The sequence below is a fragment of the Hippocampus bargibanti genome, linkage group LG12, assembly GCF_051943395.1.
Source record: "Hippocampus bargibanti isolate YZ-2025 linkage group LG12, ASM5194339v1, whole genome shotgun sequence".
In the NCBI taxonomy this organism is placed as follows: Eukaryota; Metazoa; Chordata; class Actinopteri; order Syngnathiformes; family Syngnathidae; genus Hippocampus; species Hippocampus bargibanti.
In genome coordinates this window covers 19,080,848-19,096,162 of record NC_142745.1, presented here as the reverse complement: position 1 = coordinate 19,096,162, position 15,315 = coordinate 19,080,848, and the positions used below count along the sequence as shown (strand labels likewise).

General features: G+C 44.8%; 1 long non-coding RNA gene across 1 annotated transcript in view; it reads right to left on the bottom strand.

Annotated features, from left to right (window-relative positions):
* LOC148890815 (uncharacterized) overlaps positions 1-15,315 on the bottom strand; it is a 42,892-nt gene that overhangs the window by 11,326 nt on the left and 16,251 nt on the right. The window contains exon 5 of the long non-coding RNA XR_016116648.1: positions 10,681-10,768. This is a non-coding gene — a long non-coding RNA (uncharacterized LOC148890815). The remainder of the gene's footprint in view (positions 1-10,680; positions 10,769-15,315) is intronic.

Below are 15,315 nucleotides of genomic sequence, written 5' to 3'. Positions count from 1 at the left end.
GTCTGCCTGCATCTGTTGCAATGTCACAACTTCTAAGATGTACAACCCAGGGCTCCTTGAGACACTTTATGCAAAAAGCTATCTATTCCATCAAGCCATCAACGACCATCACAAAGGTAAATAAAATGACTTTATAATACTGTACAGTTTATTTCTTTAATTACAATACTGTAGCACAGGGGTGTCAAAGTCATTTTTTGCCGCGGGCCACATTGTAGTTATGGTTTCCTCTCGAGGGCCGTTATGAATTTGGGGAACCCATTCGAATGTTTAAATCCCTTCAAATATTACATATAGAGCACACAGCAAATTAATGAATAACTCGTTTTCAAATCTGAAGTCAAGAATAATGACTTTTATTGTGGTTGACATCCAAAAATATGAAATTTTGGCTCAGATTTTAGCAATCATCATGGAATTTAACAAGTTTGATTTGCTTTCGCGGGCCGAATAAAATGATGTGGCGGGCCGGATTTGGCCCGCGGGCCTTGACTTTGACACCTGTGCTGTAGCACATTTATTATACATAAAATAAGGTATATTGTCTGTAGTTTTAAGGCTTATTTAGTTGAAAATTATGTTTTATGGGGACCTGGGAACGGATTATTGTCGTTTTAATGGTTTCCTATGGGAAATTAATGTATGGAAAACACACGTTTTGCCTTACACACACTTTCTTGGAACCAATTAGGTTTGTAAGCCAAGGTATCATTGTATTCATTAACTCATTCACAGACCGTTCCTGAATTTATTCGTGAATTGAAAAGCATGACGTGGAGCGCCATTCTGGAATTAGTTCAGGTTTTGTTTTTTCTTGCGTGGGTGCCGATAAAGTGCTGATCGGAACTCTGGCAATGTTTTCCCCTTCCACGAAGGGGCAGCCAGCAGTTGCCCTTTTGTCCATGTTAGTGCTTTGTTAGCGCTTCAGCTGTTGTTAAAGCGATATATAAATCAATATGTATCGTATGTGATGCGTATGTGGAACTGTTGCGGCTTGGATTTGAAGCGGATTTACGTGGGACAATCTCTTTTCATTAATGGATGCTCCAGCTTCGTGTTTGCTTTCAACATTTAGCTTGTAGTAGACGTGCACATTCCACCATGACGTCCCCGATCCACTGGTGAAAAGGACGCTTTGATCCTTTCCTCTTTCATCTAGAACTGCTTCATGTCACAAAGCGGGTACATAGAAATGAGTGACTCTCTGTGTCTTTGTGTTGTCATATTATTTGTTATTGAGTTTTTTTTACTTCAAGATGGCGCCGCGAGAGTGGCTGGAAACAGCAGCTGATATATTTTGTTTTCTACTTCTTTCTTTCATTTCCTCAAGGTACATCATTCCAATCCAATCCAATTGTATTGTATTTTGTACAGCCACCTCCATTTCATGCTCAGATAACTCCAGACCCATATAATTTAGGAATGAACTTTTTTTTCTGTTTCCACCACGCATGGCCACACAAGGACGTTTGGCCATGTTGACTTCTCATTCTGGCCTTTATTACCGCAGCTCTCGATCTAGTTATTGACCCGCCTTCCATTGATTCAGCCATTGATTTGCCTTGCAATCCATTATCCGTCTGTCTGTCTGTCTGTCTCAGAAGGCTTTCAAATGATCCATAAGATTGAGCTATTAAGGCGAGTAGTGGTGAAGTCCAAAGGTTGGGGATGCACTTACGGAACGTGTGTGTGTGAGCGTGTGTGTGTGTGTGTGTGTGTGTGTGTGTGTGTGTGTGTGTGTGTGTGTGTGTGTGTGTGTGTGTGTGTGTGTGTGTGTGTGTGTGTGTGTGTGTGTGTGTGTTTGTATGACTAGTCTTGTGAGGACCACTGTCGCTGTCAGCATTTGAACAAAAACTGTCATATGTTGTACTGGCCTTTCGTGCAGTTATCGACATTGTGCAAGAATTCCAAATCACTGCAATGCAAATTCCAAATGACACCCCTGCCCCCCTCTCCCGTTCCCATTGTGCTCCTTTAAATATATATAAACACACACACACACACACACACACACACACACATTCCTGTTTCAATGGTTTTGTGAGGTCCTGATAACTCCATATAAGGAGTGAGGACCACTGGTGCTTATACGTTTAGTGTTACATTTGAACACTAAATGTCACCCCATTTCCCACTTCAACTTCTTTAAAAACAAAAAAATAAAAAGTGGACTTGAAACTGAAATAATAGCAGGAGTGAGGTTTCTGAAGGGATACATTCGAAGTCCTCACCCTTAGAGTGAATTTGGTTGAAATATCATTTTACTGTTCGTGGTATGAACTTTTTAATCTCATTAACCACACACACACACACACACACACACACACACACACACACACACACACACACACACACACACACACACACACACATAAACACACACAGTGAGTAAAAAGTGTGTGTATCCAAGTGAACTGAAAATACACACCAAAAAATCATTTTGGGTGAATTTGTGAGGACTCCTTATTTGGAGTTATCCGGACCTCACAAAACCACAGAAACAGGAATGTGTGTGCGCACGTGTGTGTGTGTGTGTGTGTGTGTGTGTGTGTGTGTGTGTGTGTGTGTGTGTGTGTGTGTGTGTGCGCCTGCACAAGCGCTCTTGTTGGCTTGTTAAACTTAGATGAGAAGCACAAGGGTGCGGCACTTATGGAATAACAATAAAAATCTGTCGACAAAAACTAAATGTAAAATTGAAAATCCCTCATGAATGGCATTTTCAGCATAATTATGAATTTACGTGTCAATGTACGTAATTCATTTGACATTTTCTATTTCGATGAATAACAGAGCAATCAGTTTTTTGGGGGACCGGGGAGAATACTTGAAAAAACAAGACGATGGCAGCAGCCGGAGGAGTTGTATATTCATGAATTAGGTGAGCAGAGGCGGACGTAAGCAGTATGATTGATAATAATCCATTTCATTTCTATGCGCCTTTCAAAACTCTCAAGGTCGCTTTCCAGTCACGGGACAAGTTTTTTTCTGTGGGTGAGCAGCGGGGCAGCCACACGCGCCAGCGTTCACTCAACCCGGAATAACTCAAATAGATAGAAAGCTAGCCAGCTCGCTAATAGCTATATAACAGATATCTAGCTAACAAGAGAGCTAATAGATAGCTAGCTAGTTAGCCAGCTAGCCCACCAGATCGCTAACAGACAGCAAATAGATAGCAAATAGATAACTAGCTAGGTAGCCAGCCAAATATCTAAAAGACAGCAAATGGATAGCAAGTAGATAGCTAGCTAGGTAGCCAGCTAGCTAGCTAATAGATTTTAGGAGCAAAATTTGAGGGAGGAGGGGTGAGTCGGGAGACACGAAGGGGGGAACGCCCATGATTGGTCTCTGACATGTTTGAAGCGGGCGAGCTCCTTGGGCACTTGAAAATTATGTTTTATGGGGACCAGGGAACGGATTATTCTCATTTTAATGGTTTCCTATGGGGACTTCATGTTTGGGATACACAATTTTCACCTTACACGCTCTGTCTGGGAACCAATTAAGTTCATGAGGCAAGGTATCACTGTATTATTATTGAATTCGGTGAAAAGAGGCGGACATAAGCAATATGATTGATACCCTCCCCCACCCACCACCACCATACACACCAGACCCAACCGTTTTCGCTAAAACTGAGCCACATTCAGACATGCTTGAATGAGAAATACAGCCGCGATCAAGGCCAGTCAATCCGCAGTGAGGTCAAGTGGTGGTTGATTTACGGCACAGGTGTCAAAGTCCCCCCATACCTATGTGACCTTCTTCAAATATCTATTCCCTCTTGTTCCCTCATATCCTCTTCCTCCCTGCAACTCTGTGTGCCCCCCCGCACCCATCTCAGCATGATGGGGGACAGAGCTTTCAGCTGCTCTGCCCCCGAACTCTGGAACTCAGTTCCTCTCAACATTCATAACATCGATTCTCTTCCCACCTTCAAATCCCATCTCAAAAGCCACCTTTTTAAAATTGCATTTTCTGAGTAGCTCTCTGTTTTCTTTCTATTTATAATTGTATTTTATTTATTGTATTCTATTTGTAATTGTCTTCTTCTTTTCCCTTCAAGGGGTCACCACAGCAAATCAGTGTCCTCCATCTTTAGAGGTTTGATCCGTATTTGTAATTGTATTTTATTTATTATAGTATCTATGCTTGTCTGTAACTGTAAAGTGTCCTTGAAAGCTTTGAAAGGCGCTTAAAATATAATGTATTATTCTTATTATATAAGTCGGAATAAAAATTTCAAATTATCCCATGTAAACCACAATAACAGTTATTATGCTTTCATTAAAATTTGAAAACGAGTTATGTATATGTGCAGGGGATGAAACATTCGAATGGCTTCATATTCATAACTGGATGAGTAACAAGAAAGCATCTTCTCTGAATCTGAACTCTCTAAAGCCATTGTTTTGATTCTGGAGCAAGGGGGGGCCAATCCTAACGTGACATCACGAACAAGGGGGTGGGCCTTTCGAGCTCATTAGTGGCAGTTTTGGGACACTTTAACTCATTTTTATTGGTGTTTTGCATGTGACTAAAAATATCAGCCTGCGTGTTTTGGGTATTTTAGATGCTATCAGTCAGTTAGGAAACAAAAAAAAATGGTGTCAGTTGTCCTTTAAATGTTCTTACATCGTGCCTCAGGATTTGAACTACAAGCTCACACACAAACAAAAAAAGGCAACACCCGTAGGACGCCGCTTCAAACTATCCATTCCCCTCACCCCCTCTCTAAGTCTGTGGATACATGTCAGCAGCTGTCGAAAAGGTGCTGACAATGCTGTCCATTCGCCAGCTCCCTCTGTGTGAACTTGGATGCAGCTCAAGGGTATTTCTCCCTCCTGCTCGTGCGATGGAGCACCGGCAAAGAAACAAATTGGCCTTCCTGCAGTCTCATACGCTGCCTCGTCTTGATTGCGTGATGACTTCCGCGGCTAATGTGCTACGATGGGTAAACCTGCCTCGTGGAGGTCGGGGGACGGGGGAGGGAGGGAGAGAGAGAGAGAGAGAGAGAGAGAGAGAGAGAGAGAGAGAGAGAGAGAGAGAGAGAGAGAGAGAGAGAGAGAGAGAGAGAGAGAGAGAGAGAGAGAGAGGCTAGGGGGAAGGGTCTCCGTTTGCAAGATCAGCACAAATGGAATCGCATTGATTCAGCTCACCGCAGAGGGTGATGTGGAAGTCGGTTTCTCACGAGTGGAAGTACCCACGCTAGACTACATTTTCATCTCGTTCTTCGTGTTGTTTTGCTAAATATCATACGCGTACTGTCTAGTTCCATATGACGTGCACCCCTATCAAGTGGCGCATTGGCACCGGTAAGGTAATATTTAAAGGATAACCGACACCTCCGGACAAGTTGTGTCCATAATTTGTAAAATCACTTCAAATGACTCCTACTGAGCGTATTTTACAAAGATTCCACCGCATATAGCTATATTTTACCTTTTAAGACTCGCGCTGAATATTCAGGAAGTCTTGTTTTCGAGTTGATGACGATGATGCCCTAAGTGACGTCACATCTGGAACGCCTGTGGCGTCACGCGGAAGTGCGCCTTTCAACCCTTTGATGTCGTTGATGTCTTTCAAGTGAACCTGACTCATTCCCATGCAGGCCAAGGGTGTATTAGTAGCCAGTGTGGGACAGAGAGATTGGGGGAATCACGGGGCAGAATCATCTCGGACTCAGACACGCAACTCGCATGGACCCGCTCAGCGTCGGACGGAGTTTCGCAGCACGACTTGCTCAACTCCACGCCACGATCAAGCTCTGGGATACATCTGCGTGTCACTTCCCTCCCAGCCCTGCCCCCCCTGCCCCTTCCCACTGCGACACTCACTGAACTATGAGTACACGCTACACGCTGTACTATCATCCTGAATTCTATTTTTTTGTGTTTTTTTAATGCAAGACCACATCAACCTTTCTTTGTTTGGTTTTGCATTACTTCACTACGTCACTTGACATACGACACTACCTCACTTTACATTCAGAAATGACATATATTGTCTGTTGTCAATTGTCTGCCTTTTTAGCCACATATTGAGTGCGTTGCACGCTGGGTCTGAGAGGACATTAATTTCATCTGTGCTGTATGTCATGCATATTAGCTATTTGACAATAAAGCTGACTTTGACTTTGAAAAAGGAGCCATATATGGCTCACGAGCCATAGGTTCCCAACACCTGAGGTAAGATAAGGTAAGATAAGGCAAGATAAAGTAAGATAAGGTAAGACAAGGTCACATTTATTCGTCTCAAATGGAGGAATTCACAATTCACAGCAGCAAAGTTATGAAAAGAAGGGGGAGTAAAAGGCAGCCACTTCCATGGTGCCATCTTGAAGTCAAAATAAATAATGTGGGGGGGGGGGGGCAGGCAGGCCCAAAGTCAAAACACGAATCGCCGAAGCGGCGTGAGATTTCAGGATGGTCACAATTGCTGGATTGTGTTGAAAATAAGAACGAAAGTACGACTGCACTTTGACATGTTGGATTTCAAGTCAGTTCTGCAGAAATCGAGTGTCTAAATGTTGTCAGTCGATGAAAAGGTTTCTTCAGCCGTCATCTGTACTTCTTTGAAGGTGTTGGACGTTTCTCTTCTTATCCAAGATGCTTCATCAGCGAACTAGTCTTTTGCTGGTAGTTTCGGCCCTATATATATCCCTACTGTCCAGATGTGGCGGTGCCAGACTCTGCTATGATTGGTCCCTGCTCTAAAGTTGGGGGGAGCAGAGGTCTACTCCCGGCGGCTACACTGAGTACTTCTATTGTCCTGACTGATTACTTGTATTGTTCTGCCTGAGAATGAGGTCTACGACTGGCCTGTGTTGCCGAAGAAGTCTGTTGTACGAACGATCCAAATTGAACCTCACCCCACCATGGCGATTTAGTGAAAGATTTTGCTGTTTTATGAAAATAGCTTCTTTTACTCCCCTTTCAAACCATTTATTTTCTTTCGCTAAGATTTTAACCTCATTGTCGTCAAATGAGTGGTTGCTAGGTGAGAGCAGGGACCAATCATAGCAGAGTCTGGAACCGCCACGTCTGGACAGTAGGGATATATATAGGGACGAAACTACCAGCAAAAGACTTTAGTTCGCTGACGAAGCCTCTTGGATCAGAAGCGAAACGTCCGACACCTTCAAAGAAGCACAGATGACGGCTGAAGCAACCTTCTCATCGATGGACCACTCCTGTACGACAGAGCTTACACAGACGAAATGTTGTCAGTGCATATTTTCATCCGCACTCGCCTTTTCCATCCCCAAATGTATCCAGAAGGGGAGCATTTCTTCTTCAGGGTTTATCACAGTTTCCTCATAGTCCCCCTCTGCACATTGTCATCTTGCCGAGTCACACACTTTTGGGGTACAGTATTTTCAGTTTTCTTATCGTTCACCGCTGGTAAGAGGATCCATTTTACTTCTTTGCTGCAAGCGCGGCTGGAGCCAAACTCAATCGCTCTGCGATGAATTTGGAGGATTACAAGTTGAGGAGGGGCCGCTAGTTAGCGCAGGTGACGCTAACGGTGGGGCGGGCGGGACACCTTTTTTATCCTGGCGTCAGCAAGGGCGAAATGTCAAGCGCTTCTTGGGACCAGCGGCTTCGTAGGCTTCTATTCAAAGCTTTCATCTTAAATGAGAGCTTTTGCGCATTGATATTCCATCGTCCTCTTTGCCCTTGGTCCCTCGGCTACTTTCATTTCGAGAACGGCCGTGCCCCCTCACCACCACCACCACCACTAGAGCACGGACGGGGATTGCTTTGTCAGACAGCCAGGAGGCAAAAGGCAAGGTCAAGCTCTCTCCACCATGCTGGCTCACTGCGAAGCGACAACGTAGTCGTTTTGAGGTTGTCGTTGCCGATCGCGGCCCAAATTTGCATCTTTGTTCCATAGAGGGAAGGCAATTGGCACTGACCACCACTCGAGGGTCCAAAATGAGCTCAGCCTGTTAAGAGTCGCGCATCATCATCAAAGGCAGAGCTCAAAATAATACTGGACGCCTTCACAATCAGTTCTGCGGGCCATGTAGGATCATATAGGTGCTGACACGGTTTGCATGGTGGTGATGGTGGTGGATCCCAAAAAAGCAGGCCGGATGGAGCAGCAGGGTATAATTGACAAATTGTATTAAATAAAGTCAGCAGGAACAAAATCCGACCGGGTGAAGCAAACACATACAATGACCCGACAACGAACGGTCGTGCCGGGAGTCCTTTTAACTGCCACTGATTGGAACGACCAACACCTGTGCAGGTGCAGGCGGGGCCGTCCCTCCACCTCTGTGTGCCCCCCTCCTGCCCGTCTCAGCACGATGGGGGACAAATCTTTCAGCTGCTTTGCCCCCAAACTCTGGAGCTCACTTCCTACCAACATTCGTAACGTCGATTCTCTTCCCACCTTCAAATCCCACCTATTTAAAATTGCATTTCCTGTGGAGCTCTATCTCTCGTTTCTATTTGTAATTGTATTGTATTTATTGTATTCTACGTATTTATAATTGTATTTCATTTATTATTGTATCAATGCTTGTCTGTGACTGTCAAGTGTCCTTGAGAGCTTTGAAAGGCGCTTGAAATAAAATGTATTATTATTATTATTATTATTATTATTATCCACTGGTGGAAAGACGCTTTGATCCTCTCCTCTTTCATCTAGAACTGCTTCATGTAACAAAGAGGGTACAGAAAGTGCTTAAGAATGAATGACTCTCTGTGTCTTTGTGTTGTTAAATTGTCTTTGTGTTGTCATATAATGTGTTATTTATTTATTTTTGTTCTTTTGACTTCAAGACGGCGCTGCGAGAGTGGCTGCCTTTCCTACAGCTCATGTATTTTTTTCTACTTTCATTCCTTTCATCACTTTAGTGCTGTGAAATGTAAATTTCTCCACTGCGAGACTAATAAAGGCAAATCCAATCCAACCAATTATTATTATCATCATCAAATAGTGATGAAGGGTTGGATTGATTCAAACGTAGCACTACTGAAAGCGTAGCTGTCAAATGCATGGAACACCACTGGTGAAATCCATTCACTCAACAACCCGAAAAAAAGGAAAATGTGGATGAAAATGCACAAAATTTAATAGCAGCCTTGGTGCGTGAGACATGATCATCAGTTTTGACCTTGACCGAGAGACCGCCGTGTGCACTGTGGCTCACCGCAACCTGCAACGGGCAGGCAGATACACCGATAAGCAGTCCGTAACCAAGTAAGATGAGCAGCCGGGAGCGCAACGTGTGGGACGACAAGTCTCCCGCGACTCCTGTGGGAAGTTTTGCGATGACACCGTTCCGAAGCCGACAAATACACACAGACGCACAGAAAAAAACCTGTTTACGTCCCCGAGCGTGGCCCCTGTCTGCGGGCCTGAGGACGGTGTTGCCTCCATTTCTCATGATCCCGTCTCAGTCCACTGCTGACACAGATAGACGACGCGGATCGGCAACACAGATAAGCACGCGGCAGGACCAAATAGCCCTGGAGGCGCGATGCTCTACAAACACAACTCGAGGCGTAACAGACACCAGACGTCGGCACTTTGGAATATTTGTGGTGAACTGGAAAGCATACCTCCACCTCCGATAATAATAATAATAATAATAATAATAATAATAATAATACATTTCATTGATAAGCGCCTTTCAAAACTCTCAAGGACAGTCACAGGATATTATTTTCTGCGGGTCAGCAGCGGCAGCCACATTCGTCAGCGTTCACTCAACCCGGAAGTAACAAAGTAAAAAAAAAACACACAAAAAAAGACTAAATATCAAATAATATGACAACACAAAGACACAGATAGTCATTCATTCTTCAGCACTTTCTGTACCCTCTTTGTGACAAGGAGTTCTAGATGAAAGATAATTAAAGAAATAAACTGTACTATAAAATAAAGTCATTTTATTTACCTTTTTGATGTAGTTGCCTCTTGATGATATAAGAATGAATTTGCCATGCTTTCTCGGTGACAATACCCTCACTCACACTGACCCCTGCTAGCTGCTTTTCCTTAATCCAAATCAACAGAAGTTTTTCAACCTCTTCTATTGCCTGAGACCGTTGCTTAGACAACACAGAAATACCCTTAGCCACACGTAGCAATGGTCGACTTAGCGTACTGGTACATAATTACATGTTCCAGAACACGGACTATCTCAGGGGTTGGCATCTTTGAGGCCACAAAATCTTTTTTTCTAGCGAATAGACCTTCTGCGGGCTGACGGGAGCAGGTCAAAGTCTACGTGGTTTTTCCCGTTATCTGAGGGAAATCAATAATGACATGGCACGTTTTGGTTTGCCACCAACGGATGGTACTCCAGGGCCCACCTGCAGCTGCACAGCTATTGGTCGTTTTAATCAATGGCATATAAAAGGACTCCTGGTATGACAATTCGGTGTCGGGTCTTTGTTTGTTTCACGCTGTCACGTTTGTTTTGTCTTGTCAGGTTTGCTGTTTTCAGTCAAGTTTTAGGTGTGTTTTTGTTTGTTATTTTGGACCGTATTGTTCTGATGACTTTGCTGTTTTTGATTAAGTTCCTGCCAACTTAATTTAATACAATTTGTCAAATACAACCTGCTCCTCCCTCCGGCCTGCTTTTTTGGGGTCCACCATCACCTTGCAAATCGTGACAAGACCATGACGACAAGGTGCCGTAAGAATTAAAACAGCCAAGGTTACCCGAAAGAAATTGAAGATGGTAGTCCAAACGATAGAGATCCAATCCCGCACTTTGCCATCACCAATCAAGAGTACAACATTCACGTCACTGCAGACAAAAGAGAAAAAAAGGGTCCACACGTGAGTCAAAGCTGTTCTTCCTGGGATTTAAATTTAGCCCCACGCGCCATTACTGCTGTCACTCACTCGCACACTTGCGCTGTCCTTTTGACCTCACATTCCCAGAAGAGACTTGAAGCTTTTCCCCATCACGGCCAAAATGCGTCAAGGCTGCAGTTTTGGGGGCTTTGATATTCCACAACTGAGCATGACCGCCTGGTTACCTCTGCCAAGGAAGCCCTTTTTTTCCTCCTCCTCGCACGTTACACAATACCCAAATGATCAATTTCAAACGATCTGGGCTTTCAACTGCCGCACTTGCAATTGGGTGCTGCTGAAAACGACTTTTGTGCTTCTTTCCGGGAGCCTGACAAAGGCCTTCGACTTTCATTGGATAAAATGACATATGGTCAGAGCTCGGTTTTCAACCACAATCCATTCCAGAGAACTGTTCGAAAACTGATTTGGTCGAAAACCGAAACATTTCCCATTATATCGATGAAAAGGTTTCTTCAGCCGTCATCTGTACTTCTTTGAAGGTGTTGGACGTTTCGCTTCTTATCCAAGAAACTTCGTCAGCAAACTAAAGTCTTACTGGTAGTTTAGGCCCTATATATATATTCCTACTGTCCAGACATGGCGGTGCCGGACTCTGCTATGATAGGTCCCTGCTCTCAGGTTGGGGGGAGCAGAGGACTACTCCATGCCACTCCACTCCTATTGTTCTGACTATTGCTATCAGTATTACTAATCCTATGTTGCCTAAGCAGGCTATTGTATGAATGATCCACATTGAACCTCACGCCACCATATGGGTTTAATGAAGGATTTAGTTGTTTTATGAAAACCACTTCTTTTACTCCCCTTTAAAAGCTAGCAACCACTCATTTGACGACAATGAGGTTAAAATATTGGCGAAAGAACATAGATGGTTTGAAAGGGGAGTAAAAGAAGCGATTTTCATAAAACAACTAAATCCTCCATTAAACTGGTTTGGTGGGGTGAGGTTCAATTTGGATCGTTCATACAATAGTCTGCGTAGGCAACATAGATTTAGTAATACTTATGAGGTGATACCGGTGGAAGTGGGGCAATCAGGCCAGTCGTTAGTCAGAACAATAGGAACAATCAGTGGAGCTGCAGGGATTAGTCCTCTGCTCCCCCCAACCTGAGAGCAGGAACCTATCATAGCAGAGCCCGGCACCGCCATGCCTGGACAGGAGGGACATATATATAGGGCCTAAACTACCAGTAAGACTTTAGTTTGCTGACGACGTTTCTTGGATAAGAAGCGGAACGTCCGACACATTCAAAGAAGTACAGATGACGGATGAAGAAACCTTTTGATCGATGGACCACTCCCGTACGACTGAGAGCGACAGACGCATCTTGAGGAATGATCCCTTGTAGGTGCTTTCTCTGTGATAATTGTATCTAGTTCCTCATCAATTGTGTTCTGTTTAGCTGGGTTGATAGCTTTTTGCATCAAGTGTACAGATGGCTTGTGCGGGTTGTTTGTGGAGCCTGATTGATGGGATATTTTAACCTTGCAGTCTACACTCTTCATTTGAACTAACAAAGTTGAAACTCTCTCACTGTCATTTGCCTGTCTCTTTAATGTTTAAACCACCCCTACTCACTGCTGCCTTCTGGACCGATCACGTGTCTTTAACTGAAGACTGGGGGTGGGTAATAGAGGAATAAAAGTAGGTAATAGAGGAATAAAAACATTCGGCTGCCATTTTGTTAGAAGAACTGACTCGTTTGCGAACGACATATCACTCATTGAGGCAGCTCCGTGTGTATACCGAAATAAAGTTCGTATGCCAAGGTAAAATGTTCATAAATTTAACGTTCGTAAACCTAAAAGTTTGTAAGTCAAGGGGTTCGTAAACCGAGGTATCACTGTATCAGGAAGCGGAAGGGAGGAGAGTGGTGCATTTAGGTGCGCTCGGTTTGGTTGAGAACACATTTTTGGTTGCAAACCAAGGCATAAATAACCCGAAATTTTTGATTTGGTAGAAAACCGAGAGGTTCGAAAACCGAGGCTTGACTGTAAAAACTTTATTCAACAACACAAATGCATCAGTCACAATGAGACGCAACACGAGTGTCACGGTTTGCGAAGTGGTGATGGCAGTTGTGGATTCCAAAAAGCAGGCAGGAGGGAGCAGGAGGTTGGGTTTGACAAATTTTATTAAAATAAAGTCAACAGGAACAAAATCTAAAACGTTAAAGTCATTTGAACAGAAAAATACAAAGTATCAAAAGAAAACCAAGAGTAAAAGTCCGCCAATGTTAAACAAACACATGCACAGCATACAATGCATACAAGTGCATACAAAGCATACAACAGCATTCAACAATGACCCGACAGCAAATGATCGTGCCGGGAGTCCTTTTGAGTGTCATTGATTGGGAATGACCAGCACTTACGAGGCAGCAGGCAGGGCTGACAGCGCTACCCGTTGGTCGCCAATCCGAACGTAGCAGTCCGCCACTGATCGGGACGACCAGCACCTGTGCAGGTGCAGGCGGGGCCGACAGCGCCACCCGTTGGTCGCCAACCAGATCATGGCAGTACCCACCCTTCAAGGGACTGCTTCCAGAAGTCCCAACAGTCTCCCAGAAGGTCCAACTCGCCAGGGAACAATGGTGGAGACGGCAACCGTTGCCTCTCCAGCATATGATGGGCGGCGGCCTGATGGGAACGGGACTCGGCCTGAAGTGGACGTGGACGCGGCATGGATCGTCCTGGCCATGAGTGCGATCCATCTTGCACGTTCACGTGACGACGTATGGCGCGACATGGACGTTGCACTGCTAGGCGCCGAGTGGCACCCCGGACGGCAGTATGGGAATGGGTCGTCGAGTGACTCCATTCAAACTCGACGCGGCATGGGCTAACGTGGACGCGAACTGCCCGGCACCGGGGAAACGAGACCAGTCCATAGCAGCTCCGGGATCCAGCGGTTAGTGGGGTCTTGGACTGACGTGGACGCGGACATTGCACAGCTCGTCGTGGATGCGACTCAATTCAACATCCACGACGACAGCGTGGCTGGACGTACACTAAGACACCCAGTGTCACCCTAGACACCCAGTGTCACCCTGGACGGCCACCTTGAAGGAGGACTCGACCGGACGTTGACGTGGACGTTACGGCTCGTCGAGTGACGCAATTCAAACTCGACGAGGCGTGAGCTAACGTGGACGTTGCACTGCCAGGCACAGGGTGGAAATGAGACCGTTCCGTTGTACCTGCGGGAATGACCCGACCAACCATCGGATCCCGCATTTTGCTCGACCGTAATTTTCTTTTGTGTCCTCTTCGGCTGAACACTAGCCAGTGGGGGTTCTGTTTCAGTCCCATAATAGCAAAAGTACTCTACTCGATAACAAACCACGTCTGCACTCATAGGGGGTGTGGAAAACTAACTAGTCCGCCAGTCACCATGGCGCTGTGTGGTTTGGTTCGCCCGCCGAAAATTAGTTCATATGCCAAGATTATATTCTCGCGAATTTAATCGTGAACTAAAGCGTTGGTAAGCTGAGGTAGCACTGTATTTGAAAACAGATGTTTGACTGTTCCCAATCAGTGACACTCAAAAGTACCCATGTGCTAAAATAGCGACACAGCTTCAACTCTCACAGCAAACTTTGGGGATACAATTGATGACACTGCAAAGATGTTACATGATACATGAATATCGTCGTACAGGAGTGGTCCATCAATGAAAAGGTTTCTTCAGCCGTCATCTGTACTTCTTTGAAGGTGTCGGATGTTTCGCTTCTTATCCAAGAGGCTTCGTCAGCAAACTAAAATATTTTGCTGGTAGTATATCCCTACTATCAAGACGTGGCGGTGCCAGACTCTGCTATGATTGGTCCCTGCTCTCAGGTTGGGTGGAGCAGAGGACTACTCCCTGCGGCTACACTGATTACTTCTATTGTCCTGCCTGAGTATGAGGTCTACGACTGGCCTGATTGTCCCATTTGCCCTGGTATCACCTCATCAGCATAACTAAGCCTATGTTGCCTATGAAGTCTGTTGTACGAACGATCCAAATTGAACCTCACCCCACCATGGCGAATTAGTGAAAGATTTTGCTGTTTTATGAAAATAGCTTCTATTATTCCCCTTTCAAACTATCTATTCATCTTTCGATTTTAACCTAATTGTCGTCAAATGAGTGGTTGCTAGGTGAGAGCAGGGACCAATCATAGCAGAGTCTGGCACCGCCACGTCTGGACAGTAGTGATATATCTAGGGCCAAAACTACCAGCAAAATATTTTAGTTCGCTGACGAAGCCTCTTGGATAAGAAACAAAACATCCGACACCTTCAAAGAAGTACAGATGACGGCTGAAGTAACCTTCCCATCGATGATACATGAGTGATACATGAAGTGGGACACACCCAGTTCTACGCAGTCCTATGAGAGTTCTCCGGAACGGATGATACCACCACCTTTTTGTCTTTTGCGTTGCTATCGCTGGTCACAGATCGACGAGGTAAAGTAAAAAAAAAAACAG